We start from the raw sequence: 22357 nt of genomic DNA, 5'->3' as shown, positions 1-22357 counted from the left end.
CAGCTTGAGACATTTTTAAGGTTCTTGAGACTCAGTGTGTCTTTACAAGACACCCAAAATAATGAGACAATCATCCTTACATCAGTTATCCTGGGCAATTAGAACATTCTGCGTTATCTGGTATGTGTTAAATGGGCATGTGCTGTATGCAGAGGGGCATAATATGATAGTAATATGATAATAATATGTAATACTAAATATTACTAAGTAATACATCTTAGTATCTCTGATTCTTATTATCTCATTCTTTGTCTCATCTCTTAATTTCAGTCTGATCATTCTTTGTGTCTTTACTATTGAAATTGTATGTTTCTTGGTACAGGAAGAGTGTGTTAAGCTCACCTAGAAGTTACCCCATAAAATCATCCAGCAGCTCTTGCACCAGTTAATTTCATTCCCTTCTACTTCTGAACAGACAGGAAATACAGACAATCCTTATACAGGGCTCACAGAACAGTAAGAGTTTCATTGGAATTATAAAGACTGTGCACTTGGCATCTCTCTTAATATGGTAGATGAAGTTTTCCAGGTCTTCAGAAAGCTGAAGTTGAAATAGGCACTCTCAAGGCTTGTGCTAATAAAACTGCACAATATATATGTTAAACAAAATGGTAAAGAGGTAAGGAAACCTCTCTGTATGAGTTTTCCAATCTATGTATTTCAACATGCACATAGAGTTTACAACTGCATGAAAGGAAATCAGGTTTTAAGGTTTGATTATCCACTTCCTCGAGGAAAATCCTTCATTATCCATAGAAAATTATAGTTTCATAATCTTTTTTCTATCCCTGTTCCTAATACTACAGTCTATCACATGATCATAAATCCTCCTTTATATCTCTTCTTGCAATAATAAGGAGATATATGTTGAGCTCATAAGCCCACAGGCAGCCGTCTGTAGTGGAACAGGTATTATTGTCATCCTAACCTTCTAAGCATTTCTGACTTTAGAAACTCTTGTATCTTGGTCAAAGACTTTTACCTTCAGAAGAGAACCTTGATTACACTGCTCTGGCCAGGCTTTCAGTGGTTTGAGCTGATGAAGCCTGAATCTAAATTAGCACTTTGGCTCAGAATAAAAGTGTTCTCTAAGCGAATCACCCTGTAGTTCTCACTTACCTTGTATTGATTCAGTTCACAGTGTGGTTTTCATAGATGCCTTTCAGAGGAAATTAAACTGTGAGTTCCTCTCCAAGTGCTTACCAAGCAGTCTCCACCTCCTAAAGAAGGATAAACATCTGAACCAATCTGTTGATCACACTAGGCTGAAATACTCCAAAGCACACCAAATATTTAAGCATTGAGAGCTCACACAATGCTCTTAAATTATTTTCAGGCAATATAACAGGACAAATATCATGTGTGCCTTCATATTTACTGATGAGTTCCAGCCTTTAATTCTTTACTAATTCACTGCTCTTTTCTCACCTATTCACCCATCTTCTATTTCAAAATCCTTTCTTGCCTTTACCTGAACATTTCTTTCTTCACCTTCTATGTGTAGTAGTAGTAGCAACATCACTTTCCCAGTGTTCCACTGTTATCTGCTGTAATGGTCACATCAGTGGTGACAAATTTGGGGCCAGTAGGAAAAAAGTAACTAGGGGCAGGTTGTTAAACTGGGAGGAATTTGGGTGGAGAAAAAGATATTCAAAGACCATGAGAAGGTTAATGGCTGCATAGCAATACATAATAGCATAATCTTAATCATAAATTAATATTTGCAGTGTGTTATTCAACTAATTTGATTATTGATAATTTTGCTGTTCTTTGCCAATTTCCTCATATTGTGTTCATTAATCAGTAAACACCTTAATCAGTTTACACCAATTATATCTTACGTCTCTGATATCTAAGGGCGAGTGTTGAACATCAGTAGCAATTTTGTCTCAAAGCTTGGCACTTGTGTGGACACCTTTGTTCCCAGAATCACTACTGAGAAGAATCCAGAAGAGATTGCAGTCTCTGGCAGTGCTCTTGAGTTTTCAATTTCTGGACATCCCAAAAGAGTTCTAACAGGGAACATCAATACTGTGGGAGACTTTTTGGGTCATCTCCCTCCCCTAGCTGACATTAACAACACTATGTACTGGCAATCCTGGCTCCAGTCAGGTAAGTGCTATGAAGTCATATTTATGCCAAAATTCTGCTAGAAATTTCACTCATTACCAATGGACTTAGTACTCCAGAGAGGCAATATACAATATATGTCACTAGTATGACTGGAGGTCTTGCCTGACTGGAGAAAAACTTCCCCATGGCTGTAAGCTGCAGTGACATCAGAACCCACCTATCTTTTGGTCTCTTCACTGCTGGAGAAACTGAGTTGAAAATAGCCTGTCTAACTTTAAAACTTTCATTTTCATACAGAGGTAACTCAGATGCAATACAAAGAATGCAAAAGAAACTGGAGTTGTTCCTTTGCAGAGGGGAGGGCATGACAAGGAGAGAGATCACAAGAGTCTTCCACTACATAAAATATTTCCATAAGACTATCATTATCCTCTTGGGAAATGATCAGATGAGATCAAAGTAAAAGGGGAAAAACTAAGTTTAGATGTCAATTAAAAATCTCTTGCTAACGTAGTACAAGTAGTATATGCTAAGACTGTAGAAAAGTGTTGGAATTTCTTTCACTGTAAGTTATAAATAAAAGGTTACACAAGTATCTAAAAATTACACTTAGCCTGTGTTGTGGTTTAAGTCAGCAGTTAGCTAAACACCACACAGACATTTGCTCACTCTCCCCCTCTCCCCAAACCCCCACAGTAGGATGGGGGGAAGAATTGGAAAAAAGAGGTTAAAAACTCATGGGTTGAGGTAAATCCAGCTTAATAAGTCAGAAAGGAAAGAGATAATAATAATAATAAAAAGAAAATACAAAGCAAGTGATGCACAATGCAAGTGCACCCCACCCGCTGACTGATGCCCAGCCAGTCCCTGAGCAGTGGTCCCCCTCCCCATCCAACCCTCCCAGCTGTTACTGCTGATCATGACCCCGCATGGTGTGGGACATCCCTTGGGCCAGCCTGGGCCAGCCATCCTGGCTGTGTCCCTTCCCAGTTCCTGCTGCACCCCCAGCCTCCTCACTGGCAGGGCTTTGGCTCTGTGTGAGCACTGCTCTGCCACAGCTAAACCATCAGTGTGTTATCACCATTATTCTCATCCTAAAGCCAAACACAGCACCATGCCAGCTACTAGGAAGAAAATTAACTCAATCCCAGCTGAAACCAGGACAATCTGCTAAAGGGTAGAGAGTAGACTAGAGATCCCCTCTGTGTGTCTGCAACTTTGATACTTTGATGGTAAGTCAGTTATGTCTAATACTTGGGTCATATTATAATTACTCCAAATATAATCGTATTGCAAAATAAACTGCTTTTTTCATCTGAAATCTGGTAGATAAGGCAACACAGAAAAAAGAAGACATTAAACGACTACATTGTTGTTGATAGCTGTAGTGTCTTTCCTCTGTTTCTGTTTAGCAGCTTATCCATTAAAATCAAATAAATAAAAATGGCAAAATATCCCTCTTACTATTGGTCTGACATGAAGTTGCAAAAGTCCATGAAAACTACTACAGAGAAACTTTTAACAGATCTTCTTCTATTTAGCACTTAACAAAACTCAATGGAGTACATGATGGATGATTCTATTTTGCTCTCTTCTGTGTCCCTTCACCTTCATACCATAATCTAGACATGAATATATGGATAGTCTCCATTGTGAGTACAGAAATGTTGTGTGACATCGAAGACTAAAGTCCAAGAGAAATACAAGAACTTTATAAACAGAACAGCACATAGGCAGTACAGATGACAATTTCCATTAGACTACTTACAGTTTCTTGAATAAAATTTTATATCGATATGCAGTATCTGTTGTGAGGTCATATGGAATAAATAAAAACAGAACTGACTCTTTGATACTGTCCAGTGAGTTCATTCTCTTTTTAATACTAAAATACTATGTTGTTGACAACTTTTATTGTTTTTCCATCAAAACAGTGTTAGAGTAGATAGAGAAATCAGAAGTATGATATTCTTATCTCACATCACTCTTTCTTTAAAATGGTCTTTCTCTGAGTGAACATACACTACCTCCAGCACAAAGAGTCAAAAATATTTAGTGTAGGAAAAACTGCTCATCTTGCTAGCAATTATCTATTTGTAACTAGCAGTTGAGACATTATTTTTTTCCTGAGCCAGTCTTTTTATCTGGTTGAATGACTTGGTTAACAGAAGGTTTGTGAAATTTTATTTTATTTTATTTTTGTAATTTGACATTTGCAAATAAGTCATTATTTAGTTCCAGAACTATTTCTTGCTATTTGACATTTTAGGAATTGAAATTTCATTTGCATGCAACCTTTTGTGTAATTAATATATTAAAAGTAATTACTTGAAAGAGGTGTAAACCTGCTCTCTCATATTATGAGTGCATAACACTTACCATTCAGCTATCAGTTTTCCTGTATTCAATTTCACAACTCTTTAAAGAAAGAGTAAAAAAAAAAGAAAACAAAACAAAACAAATTGCAACAGACAATAACAAGCAACAAAAAGCCAGAAAAACTGACAAACTATTATTATTTCTCTTCCTTCATCTGGTCTAACCCTCTGTTTTTTTTCCAATGTCAGTTTTGCTAAATGAGTTTTTCAATAGCTTCAGTCATAAAAATTGAAGACAAAAGCAAAAAATTCCTGCTGTAGATCAGTCATTGTACTTTTCAGGTTTATTTAGTGGCAATGTTAGGCACTAAATGTCTTTTTGGGAAGAAAAGTCCTCAGTTAATTCTACCTTGGCACTTGGATCCTGAATTCCAGTAATGACAGTGAGTGCTGTACTTGATCTCCAGGTCACTAAAGAAAGAAATAGGCAGAACTTAGAAAACAATATTATTGCTAGAGGTATTATCATTTTCCAGAAGTGTTAAAATATCTCTATACATATCTATTAAGTATTCGGTAACAAGGGATAAATCAGCCAATCCAAGAAAACAAACAAAACAAAACAAAACCTCACATTCCTCATACAAGCAGTATGTCTCCCATATTAAAGTACTGGCAGTACTAGCCAGAACTATGTGGTCTATATTGTATTTAGGCTTCTGGAAAACTTTCAGTACTTTTTGAAAAGTCTTTTAATCAGCTAGCAATGTATCCAGCCACACCTCTATGTGTTATAAATAATTTAGCAGATATTAGCTAAAGGTAAATGTCAAGCATTTGTTATGGCAAGTTGATCTAGCCAGAGCAAAGTAGAAATGTTTTCCATGCAGAGCAGTGTCTAACCAAAAAAAATAAGACCCAGGGCCAGAGGGAAGGCTAAGTAAATAGGTTGTTTTAAAGAACTTGTAGTACCTCTAGTACCACCAGATATCTTATCTTATCTGAACATTACCTCTGTCATTAACTTAGGTTGTACTGTTAAGTTAATTTCTAAACAAAGAAATGAAAAAAGAAAAACTCACAATCCATAGCATGGAGGCAAGTAAGAACCAATGAATATTTATAATTAATCTGTGATTCCACTTTGTTTCTGTGTAAAGGCAATCTAGGAAGGGATTTGTATGATTCGGAACTAGGGAAGTCATGGAATAAATGAAATCTGAATAGGAGAAAAGCAATTCTTCTAAACTGTAAGGTAAAGTCATTCCAACTCACAGTTTGAATATACAAGACACAAAAGTTAGTTTTATAAGGACAAGGAAGAAAATATTTTGTTGTGTGTTTTTCTGCATTCTATGATGCTTTTCTAAGATGCCATGCATTTTTTTTCTTTATTGAAATCTTGTGATTTTATTTTAAAATGAGGTCTGATTATTTCTAACATTTGTTTCCAATTTTTTATAAGGGTTGTTTTTAGGATTTTCAATGGTCTTTCATTGCAGCTGGGGACTGCTCTTCTGTGAGATGCCTGAATGCCTGAGAAACAGAGTTGTTGAAACAGATATCTCACTGGACTAGTGCCAATTCAGTCTAATTCCTTGCACACTTGGTTTGCTGTTGACCATCAGCCATCACTGTCAGCTATGAAGCTTTGAGCCTTAGAAGAGGAGGTTTTACAGAAAGATACAAAGGGATATAGGAAAGAAATCTTACTGAAAGGAAAAATGAATCAAATTATTAAAGATGAAGAAAGAAAAAGTGCAAGGTGCTATGAGCTGAGTCAGAAAATCTAAGGCAGAGTTAGAGAAAAAGATAAAGGAAAGTGAAATACTAATAAAAATTAATGTTAAGAAGGCCAGACTGTTTAAGATCCCATCTATGTAAGTCTCCAATTAATATTTTAACCTTGGTTAATAAAAATAACATAAGATCAAACTGGAAAATAAAGAGAGCAGGTTAGAAACTGCTTAGATTATTTAATATTAGCAAATGAAATTCACAGAATCACAAAATCACAGAATTTCTAGGTTGGAAGAGACCTCAAGATCATCGAGTCCAACCTCTAACCTAACACAAACAGTCCAACTAAACCATATCCCTAATGTCTCCATCTAAACATCTTTTAAAGACTTCCAGGGACGGTGACTCCACCACTTCCCTGGGCAGCCTGTTCCAATGTCTAACAACCCTTTCTGTAAAGAAGTTCTTCCTAACATCTAACCTAAAACTCCCTGGCACAGCCTGCGAGGAGCCTCCACTCCCACATCCAACTCAGGGGAGCCCCCCACATCCCCAGCCCCTCCCGTGCCCAACGTGAGCGAGAAAAGGAGTTCAAAGTGCTACGTACAGCTCCAAAGCACACCATTGGCGACTGGATGTAGGCAGCAGTGGCAGCGGCAGCAGCGCTCATCTGTGGGGGGATGTTGTGCAGGCTGGCATAGGCACGGGGGCTGGTGAGTGATCCGTTCATCTCGTGGTGCCCCATCGTGGCGAAGGGAGCTGCGTACGAGCCCATGATGGAGATGGGCGTCCGCAGGGCTGAGGCCAGCTATAGAATAGACTAGCTCTTCTACCAGATAGTAGTACGTGTTATGATTTTATTAAAAATCTTCCATGATGCTATCAAGATGAAGTTAAGGAAAAAAAAAATAAATATGGAGACTTGAAGGATAAACACAGCTTATTGGAATGCTATATTCATGGTTACCATCAAATTGGAAGAGATGCTTTGTGCAAAGTGTTACAGAAAAATTTCCACAGGTAGCAATCTAGTCAATATATTCCTACATGGCTTGGCTGATTAAATTTGATATTTCCAGAGATACCACACTGGAACTGGTTTCAAGTACTTTGGATGACAGAATCCACAAATGAAGATGATAGTGACGTGGCAAGGAAATGGCCTAAAATCAACAAGGTAAAAACCAGGAACTGTGCAGAGTGATTGCATCAGGGTGATGCAAGTAACAAATACAAACTAATCATTCTATCTGTCAGGGAGCAGCAAAGGACAGCTGCTCCCTCAGATAACATGGTCAGCAAACCAGGAGCCAGACCAGCTAATGCTCTGTCCCACACTACCCAGTGATCAGGGAAAGCAGTTCTCCTCCCTGCAAGGTGTGTCCTCATACCTCACGGAGGTCTTGGTTCAGCAGGACCTTGATGTGTAGTGATTTTATTGCTGGGGTAAATATCAGTGGGCTATTTCAGAGCATATAGAGCTGGGACAGATAACTGGGAAAAGGATATATAGTATGGCTTGAGAGACTTGAGGTTGAATGGGGAGGAGTCAGGGTGACTATGAAGGTCCAGCCCACCACTTAATGTGATGACTTAATGTGATGAAAGGCCCCATGTGCCCTTGATGGATCCAGTTTGGAGGCAATGCCACTCATGCAGACTTTACCGCATGCAAGTCACTTTGAGTTGTCATTGGAATAATGGTGAAAAGGAATTTTGGAGGGTACTGAGAACATAGATTTTTAATTTATCAGTGGTAGTATTTCTTCAGATTTTCCTGATCTTGGAAAAGAAAGTGTAAGAGACTCATCCATTCTGGAACAGGATATACCGGACCTCCTGCATTAAAACAACTCTGGTGCAGATTTTATGTGTGTGTGTGTGTTTGTGTGCAAGTGCATGTGATATTTGAATTTGCGATTCTCTTATTCCATATTTCAACAACTCAATGATTCTATTAAAACTTAGTTTTAGTGTGGGTCAGGAATTAGATGAAGTTCTCCCAGTGCAGTGGTTTTGGTAGTAACTTTCAAGTATTACCATAAGAAACATGGGACATTTCATAAAAGAACAAGAGTTTCTACTGTTCCTGTTAAGAACTTTTAAAGGGCAATGACTTCCACACCTGGAAGCTGAGGACAGTAAAATAAGGTTTGAGTTCATTTTAAGGTACACAACTGATTTTTTCTCTCTCTCAAATACTTCTGAGGATCTACAGGGGAATATAGGGAGGTAAAAAAAATTTGAATTTAGACGTCCTCTCTGGAGACTTGAACACTATCTACTTCTGATGCTCATTTTTTTGTGTTGACTCTAATTCAGGTGAGAGCACAAAGAAAACAACTTTTCAACATTTTGTTTGTACTTAGAATTTTAGGACAGTCTGCAAGGCTTTAATTTCCAGTTTAAACATGACTGTGTTGAAGTAACAATTCCATAATCATATCAATTCAAGCTAGGAAGCATCTTAGTTATATAACTTATGTACAATGCATTGTGCCAAAAAATAGAGTACAGTCATGTGGAGCTTCTCCCTGCCTGTTGATAACTTAGAAGACTGACACTAATGAGGTCCCTTGATAAGCAAAGGCAGAACTAAAAGCATCCTAACTTCAAAAGGATTTTGTGCTTCAAATATTAAAGTGTTGCAGAAGAAAAAAAGGGCTCACAGTTGTGGAATCCCATGAGTTAAGTCAACTGCTTGAAGATTAAGAGCCATATCTGACCTTGTATCACAAATATATAAATGATGGAAAGTCTGTTCAGAGGAGATTATTGTCCCTATTTCTGTACAGTTTCTAAGGGAACTTCCCACAGGGGATTGTGTGGCTGAAGTCTGATAAGGCCTTTCATTGTTGGGGATCACGTGAGTGATGTGTATGACTTTGTCAGCATCAGGCAGTTTTTCCCACATGTATGTGCCTGGTAATCATCAATAAGGAAAAATGTTGGTCATGCTTAACTAAAGACTTTTGGGAAGTTAGGGCAACTGTGATAACATCCTAAAAATAAAGCCCTAAGAAGATTTAAAATGCTATATATAACCCAGTATGTCAGAGAATATAAAAAAGAAAGAGGTCAAGAAATCAAAGTGATTTCCATGGTGAGATTTTACTACCCTAAAAAATATGTTGGGCTTCTCAGTACCTCTTAAAAGTTTTCTAGGCTGTTGTTACTGTGATTATATATTAGAAATAGATCCTGACTGTCTGTGTAGGCTCTCCAAAGCCATAAAGAAGTGCTTCTGTTCAGGTAGGTGACTCATGCATGTTACCTTAACCAGCTGACTGTTTTTGGTTTTCAGCCATTGAATCTCTTTTGACTGTTTCACACAGCCAATGCATAAACCCAGCCACATGTCAGGAGCTCCCTTCTCAGTAGCTCAACATTTAGGAATGGAATGGAGGTAGCCTAAGAGTGGGAAAATGGGACTAGTGAGATGTCATATGTGCTAGACACGGGAAAGAGTTGAGTTTTGTCTGGGGGTGGAGGGAAGAGGAACAGAGGTTTTGCTTTCATCAGTAGGTGTGGGCATATGAGGTTGCTCTCTTAGTTGTGGCAGCAGTCTAATAGGAAGTGCAGGAAGAATATTATCATAGAATCAGGAAATCATCTTTTCCAAGCTCCTACTCATAGCAGGATTAACTTGCATGTTATATCAGGTTGCTTCTGAATTCTATAAACATTATGGAATCCTGATCCAGGCTTAGGGAAGGTGTAAGGTTTCTGAAAAGGAGAGGTAAGGGCTAAATTTGGTGCTTGTTTCTCTCTGCCATTTGCAATTCATTTGGACATTAACTAAGCACTTTCAAAAATCAGTGTGCATGACATATGACTTGCTTGTGTAGGTTTATGAGCTGTCATGGAACCAGCAGGGACCGTTCTTTAATTTTTATGCAAATAGAATAAGCAAGCTAGATCCAAAAATTAAATTATACTTTTGATAACCATTTTTGACAAACTGTGACTCCTTTATGTGGGAGAGAAATATACAGAAGAAATTAGGTGTTTTGTTCAGTTGGAGGGTCTGAATCCAAGGGCGGGATTTTGAAAAGGTTGGATACTTGTGAGGATCATCAGTTGAAAAATCAGAAGCAAGTCTCAAGACAGGGAGAAAATTCAATTCAGTTCTTAAATTTTGAGTAGCTCCTTTGGCTTCTCTTGAGGCTTCTCAGATTCACTCCATGATCCAAATCCCCGTTCAGTTGTGTTATGCAGTCGTTTTATGAAGCAGATTAGTCTTGCGCAGATTAGAAAGAAGTAACTGCTTCTCTGAAGGGGAGTAAGAACATATTCTGGTTACGTAAATAATATTTTGTATTTTGGGAGTCTTTAAAATTGTTTTTAACTGTTGTGTTTTTGTCCTACCAGGACACCTTATTACCAATAAGATGCAAAGGAACACTTGGGAGCTCTGATATCCTACAGTTATTTAGGAGATCAAAGGCACTGGAGAGGCCTGTAAAAATGGATCCTGAAGTGTTTTTCGAGAGTTATTTTCTTATAAAATACAGAACAGTTAGCTCCAATTTTCATGATTGTCCTTTTGCCATTTCAATTGTTCTGAAGTAACTTTGCCTTTAGAACTTTTTGATCCTTGCTCAGACAAAAATCTTATAGTCCCACAGATGATTTTAAATGGACAAAAAATGAAAGCTTTGCACACCTTCTTCTGCTATATCTTTTCTTAGGAGGCAAGGCTCCAGATGACCAAGACATCTCTTAAAAAATACTAACCTTTTTATGAGAAAGCAGTGGTTAAGCAGTATTGGATATAACATCCAAATACATTAAAAGATGAAGGCCTCATTCTACTTAGAGCTGATGATGGTGATGTATGTTCTTGAAGGGAGGATTTTTTCATGGCTTGCAGTTAGTTCTCAGATGCAGTGCTTGCTTTTGTGATTTAGATTTCATGACTGTGACAAGATTGTTATCTTCAGTCATTTTATATTCCAATTTTCACAACTGTACATTTTTTATTTGTAAAGAAAGAAATGAATCCGAAGTCTTCATGTTTAGGAGAAATTAGTAAGATTTTCAGTACTTGGAAAGTGCTAAATGCTTTTTCTGGGATCAGAGTTTCCTTTTAGCTTAGGAAATCTTAATATCAAAGAGTTTGATTTCCAAGAGTGTATGTGATAAACAATATAAACAAGGAAAAAGTATATCTAAATGTTCAAAGAACTTGCATGTAGTGATAGGATTAGCTCCCATATTAATAGCATGTGATTGAGCAGAAGTAAAATCACTCGAGATAAAAAATGGGGTAACACAACGATGAATTCAAAGAGGCATGAAAAACTGTGCATTGTAATGCACATACCTCACAGTCACAATGAACTTTGCTTCTACTAACCTCTGTTCCAACTCTTCCTATTTCTGTGTACATCCAAAACTATATCTCCAGATATGGAAGTATACATGAATGTGCTCATAGAAGTAGCAATGAACTCATATTTCTGTTCAGCAAATGAAGACAATTCATGTAGATCAGAGTAAGAACTTCTACTGTGTAATAAAGTTGGCAAGTAAACAGAAAGCCAATGATTTTCCAAAGGGTGTAGACCAAAATGCTAACAGGCTTCAGACTGGTCTTCTTCCATAGATAGTACATCTGTATCTAGTAATGTTCAACTTGTGACGAGAAGAGAAACAGAACTTCATGCAAGTAAAGTAACCACTTTCCTCTGCCTTAGTATTTATCTTTTGCAAGACTCCATGCAAATTCTTTCTGGGATATTTCTGATTCCACAGGAGACAAGCAGGGCTTTTGGATTTCTATGCTGAACTAAGAGCATATTGCAATCTTTATAAGACATAGCATGGCAGAGCTACATGGATTTGTCCTTCACCTGAAACTCTTATTGCATACTGAAGGACCGCACAAAATGTTAAGTTTGTTTTCATTAAAAAAAAAAAAAAGCTGTTTAATAACATCCCCCAATGCATTTCAAGCTGAACATTTAGCTTTATAGTAAAATTTCTTCTTACCATACATTAACATTCTTTTGTTATAAGCCTTGTGAGATAATCTTAAAAATGCTGATCTGCACTTATAATTACTTGATGTAGACAAAAACTGGACAACCTGATCTGGTGGGTGGCATGCCTGTCTATGGCAGGGGATCTTTATGGTCCCTTCCAACCCGAGCCATTCTATGATTCTATGATTTTCCAGATAGAATCTTTTTCTTTCTTAGTGTTAAACGTGGTGCATGTGCTGCAAGGGAAATGCAATAGCTTGATTTTATAAATTGTATTTTTGGTTTGAATGGGGATAATAAAGACTTATTTTCACAAATTAACTCATTATTACTATAGGAATAGGTTACACTTACTATGAAAGGATAACAAAATGCTATTTAACATAACTATTATTGTCTTTGTAAAAACACTTCTAAAGGTTTTAAATAATTTTTATTTTTATTTTTATTTTTATTTTTTTTTATTTTTATTAATCAGCCTTAGACAGTAGGAATTAAAAAGAAAAGAGACATTGAAAAATAGATTTGTTACACCTGGGATACTAGAAATGAATTCATTTGTGAAATAATTTTCTGAACTGAATTGCAGCCTCCTCCTCTATTGCTTATGTTCAGCACTCTAGATTATAAATCCTCATTGCTAAAGTTACAATCTAATAATTACAATAATAACACTAGTACTAGAACTAGAAGCTTCAAATGATGATGTGTTCCCTTAGTGTTAGGTATTACACAAACACAGTCGAAATGGAAAGATCAAGGGAAAAATAGATGCTATTATTTTTCCCATTTCACTTCAATGAGTCACAATATATTTAAGCAAATTTCCAATGTTCTCCTGAATTAGGGTTTGATTCTGGAGTGAGGGTAAGAGTACACCAGCTACTTCTGAATTAATCTTTTCTTGCATGCTGCACTTTCCCCCACCTGGTGCTGCTTTGATTGTCTGTATTAAGCACCTCTGGTAGCGTGCATAGGACACATGCCTAGATTTCTTTGAGTGAAAATAAGTATGCAGGAAAGGGAAGAGCAAGTGGGAATCTTCAAGGTTTCAGTTAAAATGTAATAGTATCACAGCAGGGGCTCTGTCAAGGATTGAGAGCTGGGCCAGATAATGTAGCTGTATTTGGTCAGGGGCCCATATAACGTGATATCTAACCTATAACAGTGATTAGCAGAAGGTGCCTGTGGTGGAATATAACAGCAGAAAAGCATATTCTGAATACTCAACTAACACTTTTCATTCTAACACAGTTAGCATCTTTTGTGCTTTACAGGCATTTGTGTATTTTTTTCCACAATGTAAATCTTCAGCCTCTTTTTAAACCTACAGGAACTTCAAAAATGTGTCAATTCCTGTGGTAAAGAGCTACGTACATGTATGTCATTCCTAACGTCTGCAGGCCATGCTTGATTTCATAAGTCTCTGGCATATTTTCTCTCCAGTCATTTTTCTTAACAGACTGAGTAATAATATTTTGTTAGCTATACATGGACAAAATCAATACAACATTCTGATAGTCCACATCTTTCAATCTACCATTTTTTTTCTCCTACATCTTTCTTCAAAGTCAGGAGAGAAACATGCATAGAGTCCAAGATACAGATACAACATGGATTTGTACAATGGGGTTATTGTTACTTTTTTTTTTTTTTTTTTCACCTCTCTGTCTCTCCTAACAGGTCTTAAAACTTTTTTTCTCTTTTAATCAACGCTGAGCTGATGTTTTCATGAAGTGTTACTATAACGACAAGAACTATTTCATATGGGCTCAGAATCCACAACTATATACACAAATTCACAATTCCTCTAATTCCTTACCCCTCCCCAAACAATTTCAAAATTTTCATGTTGGCTTACTTTTCCAGTTGGCATGGTTCCTCTGAATGGCAGCCCTATTTGTTGAAGGAACAATAAAGAACACCTGAACCCTTCCATCTTGGTGTCATCTGCAAGCTTGTTTAGTGTACACCATGTTCTATCATACAGACTGTTGTTTGGGACATTAAACAGAAGATCAAAGACATTCATTCATTTGCCCTCCTCTCCTAATGATTTTTCAAACTTTTAAAAAGTCCTTTATCATTCTTAAAAGGTGATTTTCTCTACAGTCTGCAGTGGAAGGTATATTAAAATATTTGCTTTTATTAGGATTTTTTTTTCTATTTTAGACTAGTACACAATTGCATTTATTTTTATTTTTATTTTATTTGTATTTGTATTTGTATTTGTATTTGTATTTGTATTTGTATTTTTATTTATTCATTTATTTTTTGTAGTAAAGGTGGAGGTGACATTTCTATTGATTAAGGGCTTGTACGTGTTTTTTTCTTTTAAGGAATACTGTCTGAGAAATTCAGTAGTATGTCTTCAATCCTGTATTAGGAGTGGACTGACACTTTTCCATTTTCGAAACTAAGTCTCTCAGAGCTTTAGAATGTGTTATCTCTATTATACGTGATGTTTCCTTAAAATGTCCCTATGGGCTAAACTTACTGATAACCACTTTTTCAGTTGATCATGCACCAACAGCATCAAATAACTTCTCCTTTCTCATTTACTACCCTTATATATTTTAATTTTCCATCAACCTGTATCTTGTTAGGTTTGAGCCAGTTAAATCACTGTATTTTTTCAAAAAAAACAACAAAACAAACCAAAACAAACAACAACAAAAAGAATAGAACAGAGATACTCTTATGTTGCTAATGATATCTGACTCAAAATAGATGAATTTGAAGTGGGTGGCCAGAATTACAGGCAATAATCAAGATGAGATCTTACGTAATAGCATCTGAAGTGGAAAACTGAAAATATTTTCACTGATACATCTTAACATTATATTTGTCTCCTATACAGTTTCTTCAGACTGGTAACTCACAGTCTGACTAGCCACAGACATGTCTTTCACCTCTTGTCTTACAGCTGGTTTAAATTGAGATTCTTGGTGTTAGTTCACCAGCAAATAGTGGGAAAATCCTGTACTTTCACATATTGTTGCATTTCTCTTGCTCAAATACTTCCCATTTTTTTTGTTCTTTTTCTTCTATGATTTGAAAAGATGCTCTCAGTCACTCTTGAGTCTTCCAGCCTTTGCTACCCTGGCACCTCTCAGCAGAGAACAGCTGAATCCCTCGAGAACCAGCAGGTAGTCCTGAATGCTCCCCTCAGCTCTGGAAATCTAGATTCCTCATTTTCATTTCATCTGGAAGAGGTTGCCCAGGGAAGCTGTAGATGCCCCATCCCTGGAGGTGTTCAAGGCCAGGTTGGATAGGGCTTGGCACAACCTGGTCTGGTTGGAGGTGTCCCTGCCCATGGCAGGAGGGTTAGAACTGTGTGGTCTTTAAGGTGCCTTCCAACCCAAACCTTTCTGTGATTCTAGGATTCATTCACCTTGGTTCTCATATCTATTTTTTCTTTTCTCCTTTATTTTCTTCACAAATTCAGTAGTTCTTCCCAAAACTCTCTGCTTCCCCCATCCCCTGGCTTCAGGACAAATACAGACCTTTTTTCTGTCTTGAGGATTTCAGCAAGGCCAATGGTCCATGTTGGATGCTGGCAGAAAAATTATAGTAAAAGAAAAAACTTCCTTTTGTGTATGTTCTTCCAGCAAAAATGAAGCTGAAGAGCATCCTGAACCCAAAAAAGAGAATAGATGTACGTATTTGAATTTAGTAGTGCTTTAAAGCCCTGGTGATACTTTGTACCCAACTGGAACATCTTTCAGTTTTCAGGGCTGTTTGGAAACCATACTGCATTTGTGGTCTGTATCTTGTTCATCAAAGTTAAGGCACATATGTTTCACTGTCACATGTTCACTTTCTAACAGAGACAGTTTGACTAGCTAAGGAAAAAAAAATAATAAAAAAATCTGTCAAGAGTCAAAAAGTTCAGTCTTTATATTTCCCAATGAGGATCTGGGTAGTATTTTTTTAAGTGGTCATCTTAAAAATGTATCTGTACATTCTCTTTCAAAATTTGCAAAAATAATGAATTATCTGTACAGAAAATATTAGTATTTAACAAAGACACTTTTTAAATAGAAAAAAAAAGTTTAATGAATTCTTTTTATTACTCTGAAGCAGCCTTTAGTAATGATAGAACTTATTTTCATACCAAGCATTCCTTTCCCATCTCTGTTCTTTGTTAACTAATTTTCCCTTATACATTCATATATTTAAATAGTATACATGTATGTTACAGCTTTTCATTTCCTGTACAGGGAATTAAAATTCTATGACTCTATGACTGAAGTTAGTTTTAGAATAAGTTTTAGAAACTGTCATGTTTGCTGCCAGTCACCAAATCAAGGTTAAAACAAAGCATGTGCTCAAAAATATATCAGACTTTCTGTGGGCTGTGCTGTGCCTACAAATGGCAGGAAATTGAATTCTAGGAGCATGGCAAGTTTAGTCGATGTTTGTCTCCAGCAGTGTGGGGGTTTGTTGTTCTGAGGTGCCATCAAGGAACGACCAGAGCAGAACTGCTCCCCAAAAGAAGACCAGCAATAGCAGAGGGTGCCTGCAGCACATGTAGGGACAGTGTTCTCTCCAGTGAGGGTGCAGTCCAACAGCTAGTTTTATTTCCAAAGCTTGTTGCAGCCAGCAGGCTCCTGTCTAAAAGTTCAAAAGTCCAATTTCAGACTCTCATCCACAACCACTTATCTGCAGATTGTAAACATTTGCAATTTAAGCTATGCTTTTCACCTAAACAACGATATTACTCAGTCTAGGAGTGAAAGACAAAGCCTGAGATTGGTGTTCCTGGACCAATCTGCAGAACATGTGTGGGAGAACGTCCCTGGTGTCAAGGCAATTTAGGCCTATTAGTGCACTCGTGGCCCTGATAAGTATGAAACCTTCTTATTAAAAAGCCCTGCATTCCTGAATTGCCTGAAAAGCCTTCTGAAACCCTTCAAACAACCACCTCAAAATGTTACTGATAGACTAAAATATTCTGCTCCATCTTATCATTGCTTTTTTTGATTCACTTCTTATGCAAATTTCTTCTTGGATTTTCAGCACCATCCATGTGATCTAAAAAGAAGCATTAATCTGCATACATTCAAGAGTATCTGAAGCTGGATGCAGCCACCACTAACTTTTTTCCTTTTTTTTTTTTTTTTTTTTTACATACATTCAAAATATGTTATAAAAAGAGATTCCAAAGCATAGAAATTTATGCTAGCCAAGAAGGCTTTAGGAGACCTTGCTCACTCAGTTGTAAATACACATGACCTTCAGGTTCTTAACCTGAATTTGTTTTGATCTGGCCAAACATAAGACACTTCTAAATCAGAAGCAGTGAGTAGTGTAGTTGCAATGAGTTGAGAACAATGGTAAAACAACTTTTCACTGTATGCAAAACTATTTTAGAAATAGTTTTGTTTCTAAAGCTATTCTTCTCTTCTCTAGAATAAACTGAGACTAGATTCCTCAATCTAGTAAATAAACAAAGACAAGATGCTCATTAGAATTAATGTACCTGTACCTTGGCCATATGCTGCTCATAAGCACCCGTAAATGTATTACTATTCCAGTGAAAATAGAAGATGCTTAGGGAAATGTTCCTGTGAAAATACAGTCCATATATGTCTGAAAGATTGACAATCACTGCAGAGATTATCACAGAGCTACCCATACACTAATCCCTCAGTACAATTTTTATTACATTAGTCTCTCTCCAGCCATGAAGAAACTTCTATTTTGTATTTGTTTGAAAGAAAATAAATAAAACAAATAACATCTTTTAAAAAGAAGTGTTCTTTTTCAAACGAGAATAAAGTCAGGAGAGTGCTTTGATGTGAGCCTTACCAGACAGCTGACTGACTCATTTCTGTATGATATATGGCCCTTGTGCAGAATATAGCTCAGGAAGCAATGCCTCTAGGTGACAGATAATATATCATCATCACCTGAGAAGAGAAGTGTGATTCTCAACTGCCTGACCAGTCAGAGTAAGCATGTCTCTGAGTGGTGACCTAAAAAGAAGGTGCCTGCCAATACCTTCCAGACTGGAGGTATGCCGGTTTGTCAGCATGCCAAGAAGCTTGTGTTTAACTTGTTCAGCTGCCCAAGGAAGAGTTCATAGAGGGTCTTGGCTTTGCATGGCTCTTCAGTAATTTTGCAGGAAAGCAAGCCTCTCAGTGCACAATACTACTTTAAATGTTTTTGGTTGTTTGAATAGTGAAAGGGTAGAGCAGATTTTGAGGGAAAGGGAAGGGGGAAAAAAGTAGCAGAAAAAAAAGAGTGCTACTAACTGGGGATAGATTAAACATGTTTAAAAATTCATCCATTTGTTTATATTTGACATGCTTGTACTAAATTAATGCAGTCATGAGCTGGATAACAAACAAACAATTGTTTCATACTACTTCATATTAATTTTTTAATTAATTTATTTATTTTATTATATTATTTTTTTTTTTTAGATCAAGTGAGAAAATGGCATGTCTTGCCCTGCTTTTTCTAAATGATTCTGGTTATGTCACTTAGAATATTAAAGGGTCATTTCTCTATTCCATCACAAGGCTTTCATCTTGAATAACTTTTTTCTTCTGGTGATGAAAGCATTTTTGTTTTATTGAAATGGTAGAGAAATCATGGTTCTGCTGTTCTCCAATGTTAAAATGCAAGTGTTGCAGTAGCTATGGCTTCTACAGACATGACATGACATATATATTTTTCATTTCAATTCATCTCAGTTGTTCTTCATCCTTTCAATAATTCTTCCCTTTATGTAATCAGCTGTACATGGCCTTCTGCATGGAGACAAAAGATCTCCATTCTAGGACTGCTGATGGAAAAGCAATAGCTGTTAAGAAGATATTTCCTAGTTACCCTCTCCTACAGATTTAATTTCCTTAGTTAGTACTTGGGTATACACGTTGTCATATTTGCTTTTAATATAAATAGGTGACAGAAACCTCTGGCAAGACAGGGAAGAAAGAATGTGTATGTAGGTGTCAGCAAAAGACATATCTAAGTAGAGCAATGAAACAGAGGGGGAATAATCATCATGAGAGTGGTTAAGCACTGGAACAAACTGACCAGACAGCTGTTGAAATCTCTGTCCTTGGAGGGTTTCAGGGTTAGACTCTAAGCTAACCAACCTGATTTAGCTTAGGAGGTGGGCCTGCTTGGTGTAGGGGGTTGGACTGGATGACCTCTGGAGATCAATTGCAACTTAAGTCGTTCTGATGTCGTTCTGCAATTCTCTGAATCAGCACTAACCAAAGAGTAACCTTGTACAGAAATGAACTGTCTACTTAAGGAGATTCTCTAGATACTCATTTTTTCTCACTAGCTCTTAATGTAGTTCCTTAGTTATGACAACTCAGCAAAAATCATTTGCACACAAAATCAGCCTTGCTCATGTGCCATAATTACTTTTGCTCACCGCTTTGCAATCTTGGGCAGTTCTCACTGTTGGCAATGCTTGACTGGAACTATGCTGTGCTTTTGAACATCATCGTTTCAAGGACAAGATACTGACTTCTTGTTTGTGGAATACTGTTTATTTGTGTGGCTTATCGTAGGGGCACTTCTGATGGGTAAGATTCATAAGGGACAGGAAAGACAGTAGTTTCTTCTTGCTCCTCAGTTCCTCCATTTTTCATCTCCCCATCCTCTATATTCAGTCTACTGCAGACTTCTAATCAGTCCCTAAGCTGTTCTCTGTTTTCCTGGATGTTCCTTTTTTATTGCTAGGGCTCACTGCTCTGCTCTGCACATTACACTTCCCAGATGCACTAGCAAAAAGCATAAAAATATGTAATGATGATGAAATTACTTATGAAGGAATAGATATTATTTCAGCCAGGAATTTCCTTGTGAAACAGTAATGTTAACCGTCATATGCAGCAACATCCAACCTTTTACTTGTTCATTTTTCTGGTGCTTGTTTTTTCCTGTGAGACTCTGGTTGCTTTTCTCCACAACGCAGTTCTGGGCACTTTCAGTCTCAGGCAATCTATGCAATTTTTGAAACTACCCACATTCTGTATCTAATTGGGCTAAACTGGGAATTCAGATGAAAGGTCTAAATCTTGACAGTGTGAAGATTGTTTCCTCCAACGATTAGACTCAAATTATAATCCATGGGAGTCACAAGCCTGATGTCAGAGAGTGTTTTCCTACCTGAGGGTATATTTTTCACTGGTTTCCCATGCTGAGAAGCTCTACCAAAATCTTTCTGTAGTGTTCAGTTACATGACAACTTCACCATTGACATGCATTATCTTTTTAAATTGTACAGGTTGCACATCCTGGTGATCTGCTCCTGAAATATCTCCTGTGGGAATCAATACAAATGTTCTCTTGTAAGTGAATACTGAATGGAATCACTCCTAAAGTGCTTAACAACACACGTTCATAAGGAGATGCTTTACAGGCTTGCAAAGCCTACATTTTATTGAAAGTTTCAGCATTGTTAGCTCCACATTTTCAGTTTAATTTCACAGCTGATACAGTCCATAGTGCAATGAAAATTCAGCCACTACAGAAACACTGCCCCTTAGCTCCCAAACCTGGAGTTTTATTCTTCTTTAGGTTGGCATTTTTATGTGGAATAAATAGGGGCGTCCTTCATATCCACATATAAAGATGTCTTCATTTGCAATTAACAGTGTAAAGGCCCAGAGAATGCAACCCCTGTTCTGGGAGTTTAGCCAACTACATCCATGCCCAGCTTGCTGATAGGACCCACACTGAAGAAACAGCTAACATGATGCAACAGGAGACTCCCGCCTTGCCTTGGGAGATGTTGAGTCTCTCACCCTTGGTCCCCACCTAAGCTGCATTGCAGCCATATGCCTGACCATCTGCTCCACTGATCCACATCCTGACCTTGGAACATAAACTGGACTTTCCAGCTTATCTCAGACCTGTCTGTCATGGTACATTCTGCCTGGAGGTCACTGGATTATGGCTTACCCTGCTCATTGTCTCCAGATCTGGACTTGACCTTGACTTGGTGACACAATTTCCCAGTTGGACCTGCTTCATTGCTATGGACTTGCCTGGCAATCCAAACTCTTGGCTGAACCTGCAGTCTTACTTTCCTCTAAGAAGCAGCCTGCCCTTGCTGCACCCTGACAAACAGGCAGCATATGGATTCCTCTAAGGGTTTTTATTATTTTATTTATTTTTCTTTATACAGTAATTAGCAATGCTGAGTTTAGTGCCCTGTATGTACTAACATGTAAAGAGGTTTTAGGTCCTAGAACTACTAAGATTGACTTTGCAGTTAGCATGAAGAATCAAGGAAAACTACTCCAAGTTACCTCAGCCATGAAAATGAAACAGTGAATTGCAACTTCAGTGTGCTAAGTCTTGCCTCTTTCAGAGAGATGAGCTTTTAGAAGTCATGCAGACAACAATGACACTAACATGATCTGTAAACAAAACAAAAGCATTTTAGTGTTATGTAGTTTGGACTGTGTGAAAATCAACCTTTTGTACTAGTTTTTATTTGTATATTTGACCTTATGTCCCAACAGTACCATTGGTTTTGTTTTTTTCAAGTGACAGTGAGATATAATTATTGTGAACCTACTGGAAAATTCAGTGGTTATATAAGACATTCAAAAAGCCGCTGTTTGAACTCTTCTTAACTGTCTTATTTTATCTGTTTGTAACTGGTAATTATGAGTTCACGCTGATCTACAATTTCAGTTTCTACAGCAGTGCTGTTAAAACTTGTTTGGCTTTAGTTGGTCTTATTCTTCTCCGGTAACACTTTTAAAGGTCTGGGTGTAACGCTGAAATACTCATGATGTTCTAAATCAGCTCCTTTTATTTGCACTGTATTGTAATAATGGCAGCTGCCCTGACTGGAAAGTGGGACAGAAAGAAGAGTGAAGGGAAAGCAAGAGAAAAGAAGGGAAAAGAAAAGAACAACAAAAAGGGAAATCAGAAGCAAAGAAACAAGAGAAATGTAGATTGTAATAAAATAAAAATGGAATAAGGAAGAGTAAAAACAGTGGGAAAAGAGTAATTAAAAATAGAATACAAATGTTTGGTCACCAACCAACAAATAGGCTAGCAATATGTCAATTTGTATCCGGTCTGTACCCAAACACTTGACATGCTATGCTAGCTGAAAGACTAACAAGCCAGTGTGACATTTAAGTTTCCAAGAGAACAAAATACTTGAGGTCAAACACAGGATTACAAAATGGAAAAAAGTTGTTGCTGAGAAACTGCTTTTAGATAATTAGAAGTGTTCTTAGAGACTAG

The sequence above is a fragment of the Anas acuta genome, chromosome 2 (assembly GCF_963932015.1).
Source record: "Anas acuta chromosome 2, bAnaAcu1.1, whole genome shotgun sequence".
Taxonomy (NCBI): Eukaryota; Metazoa; Chordata; class Aves; order Anseriformes; family Anatidae; genus Anas; species Anas acuta.
This window is presented reverse-complemented; position numbering follows the sequence as displayed.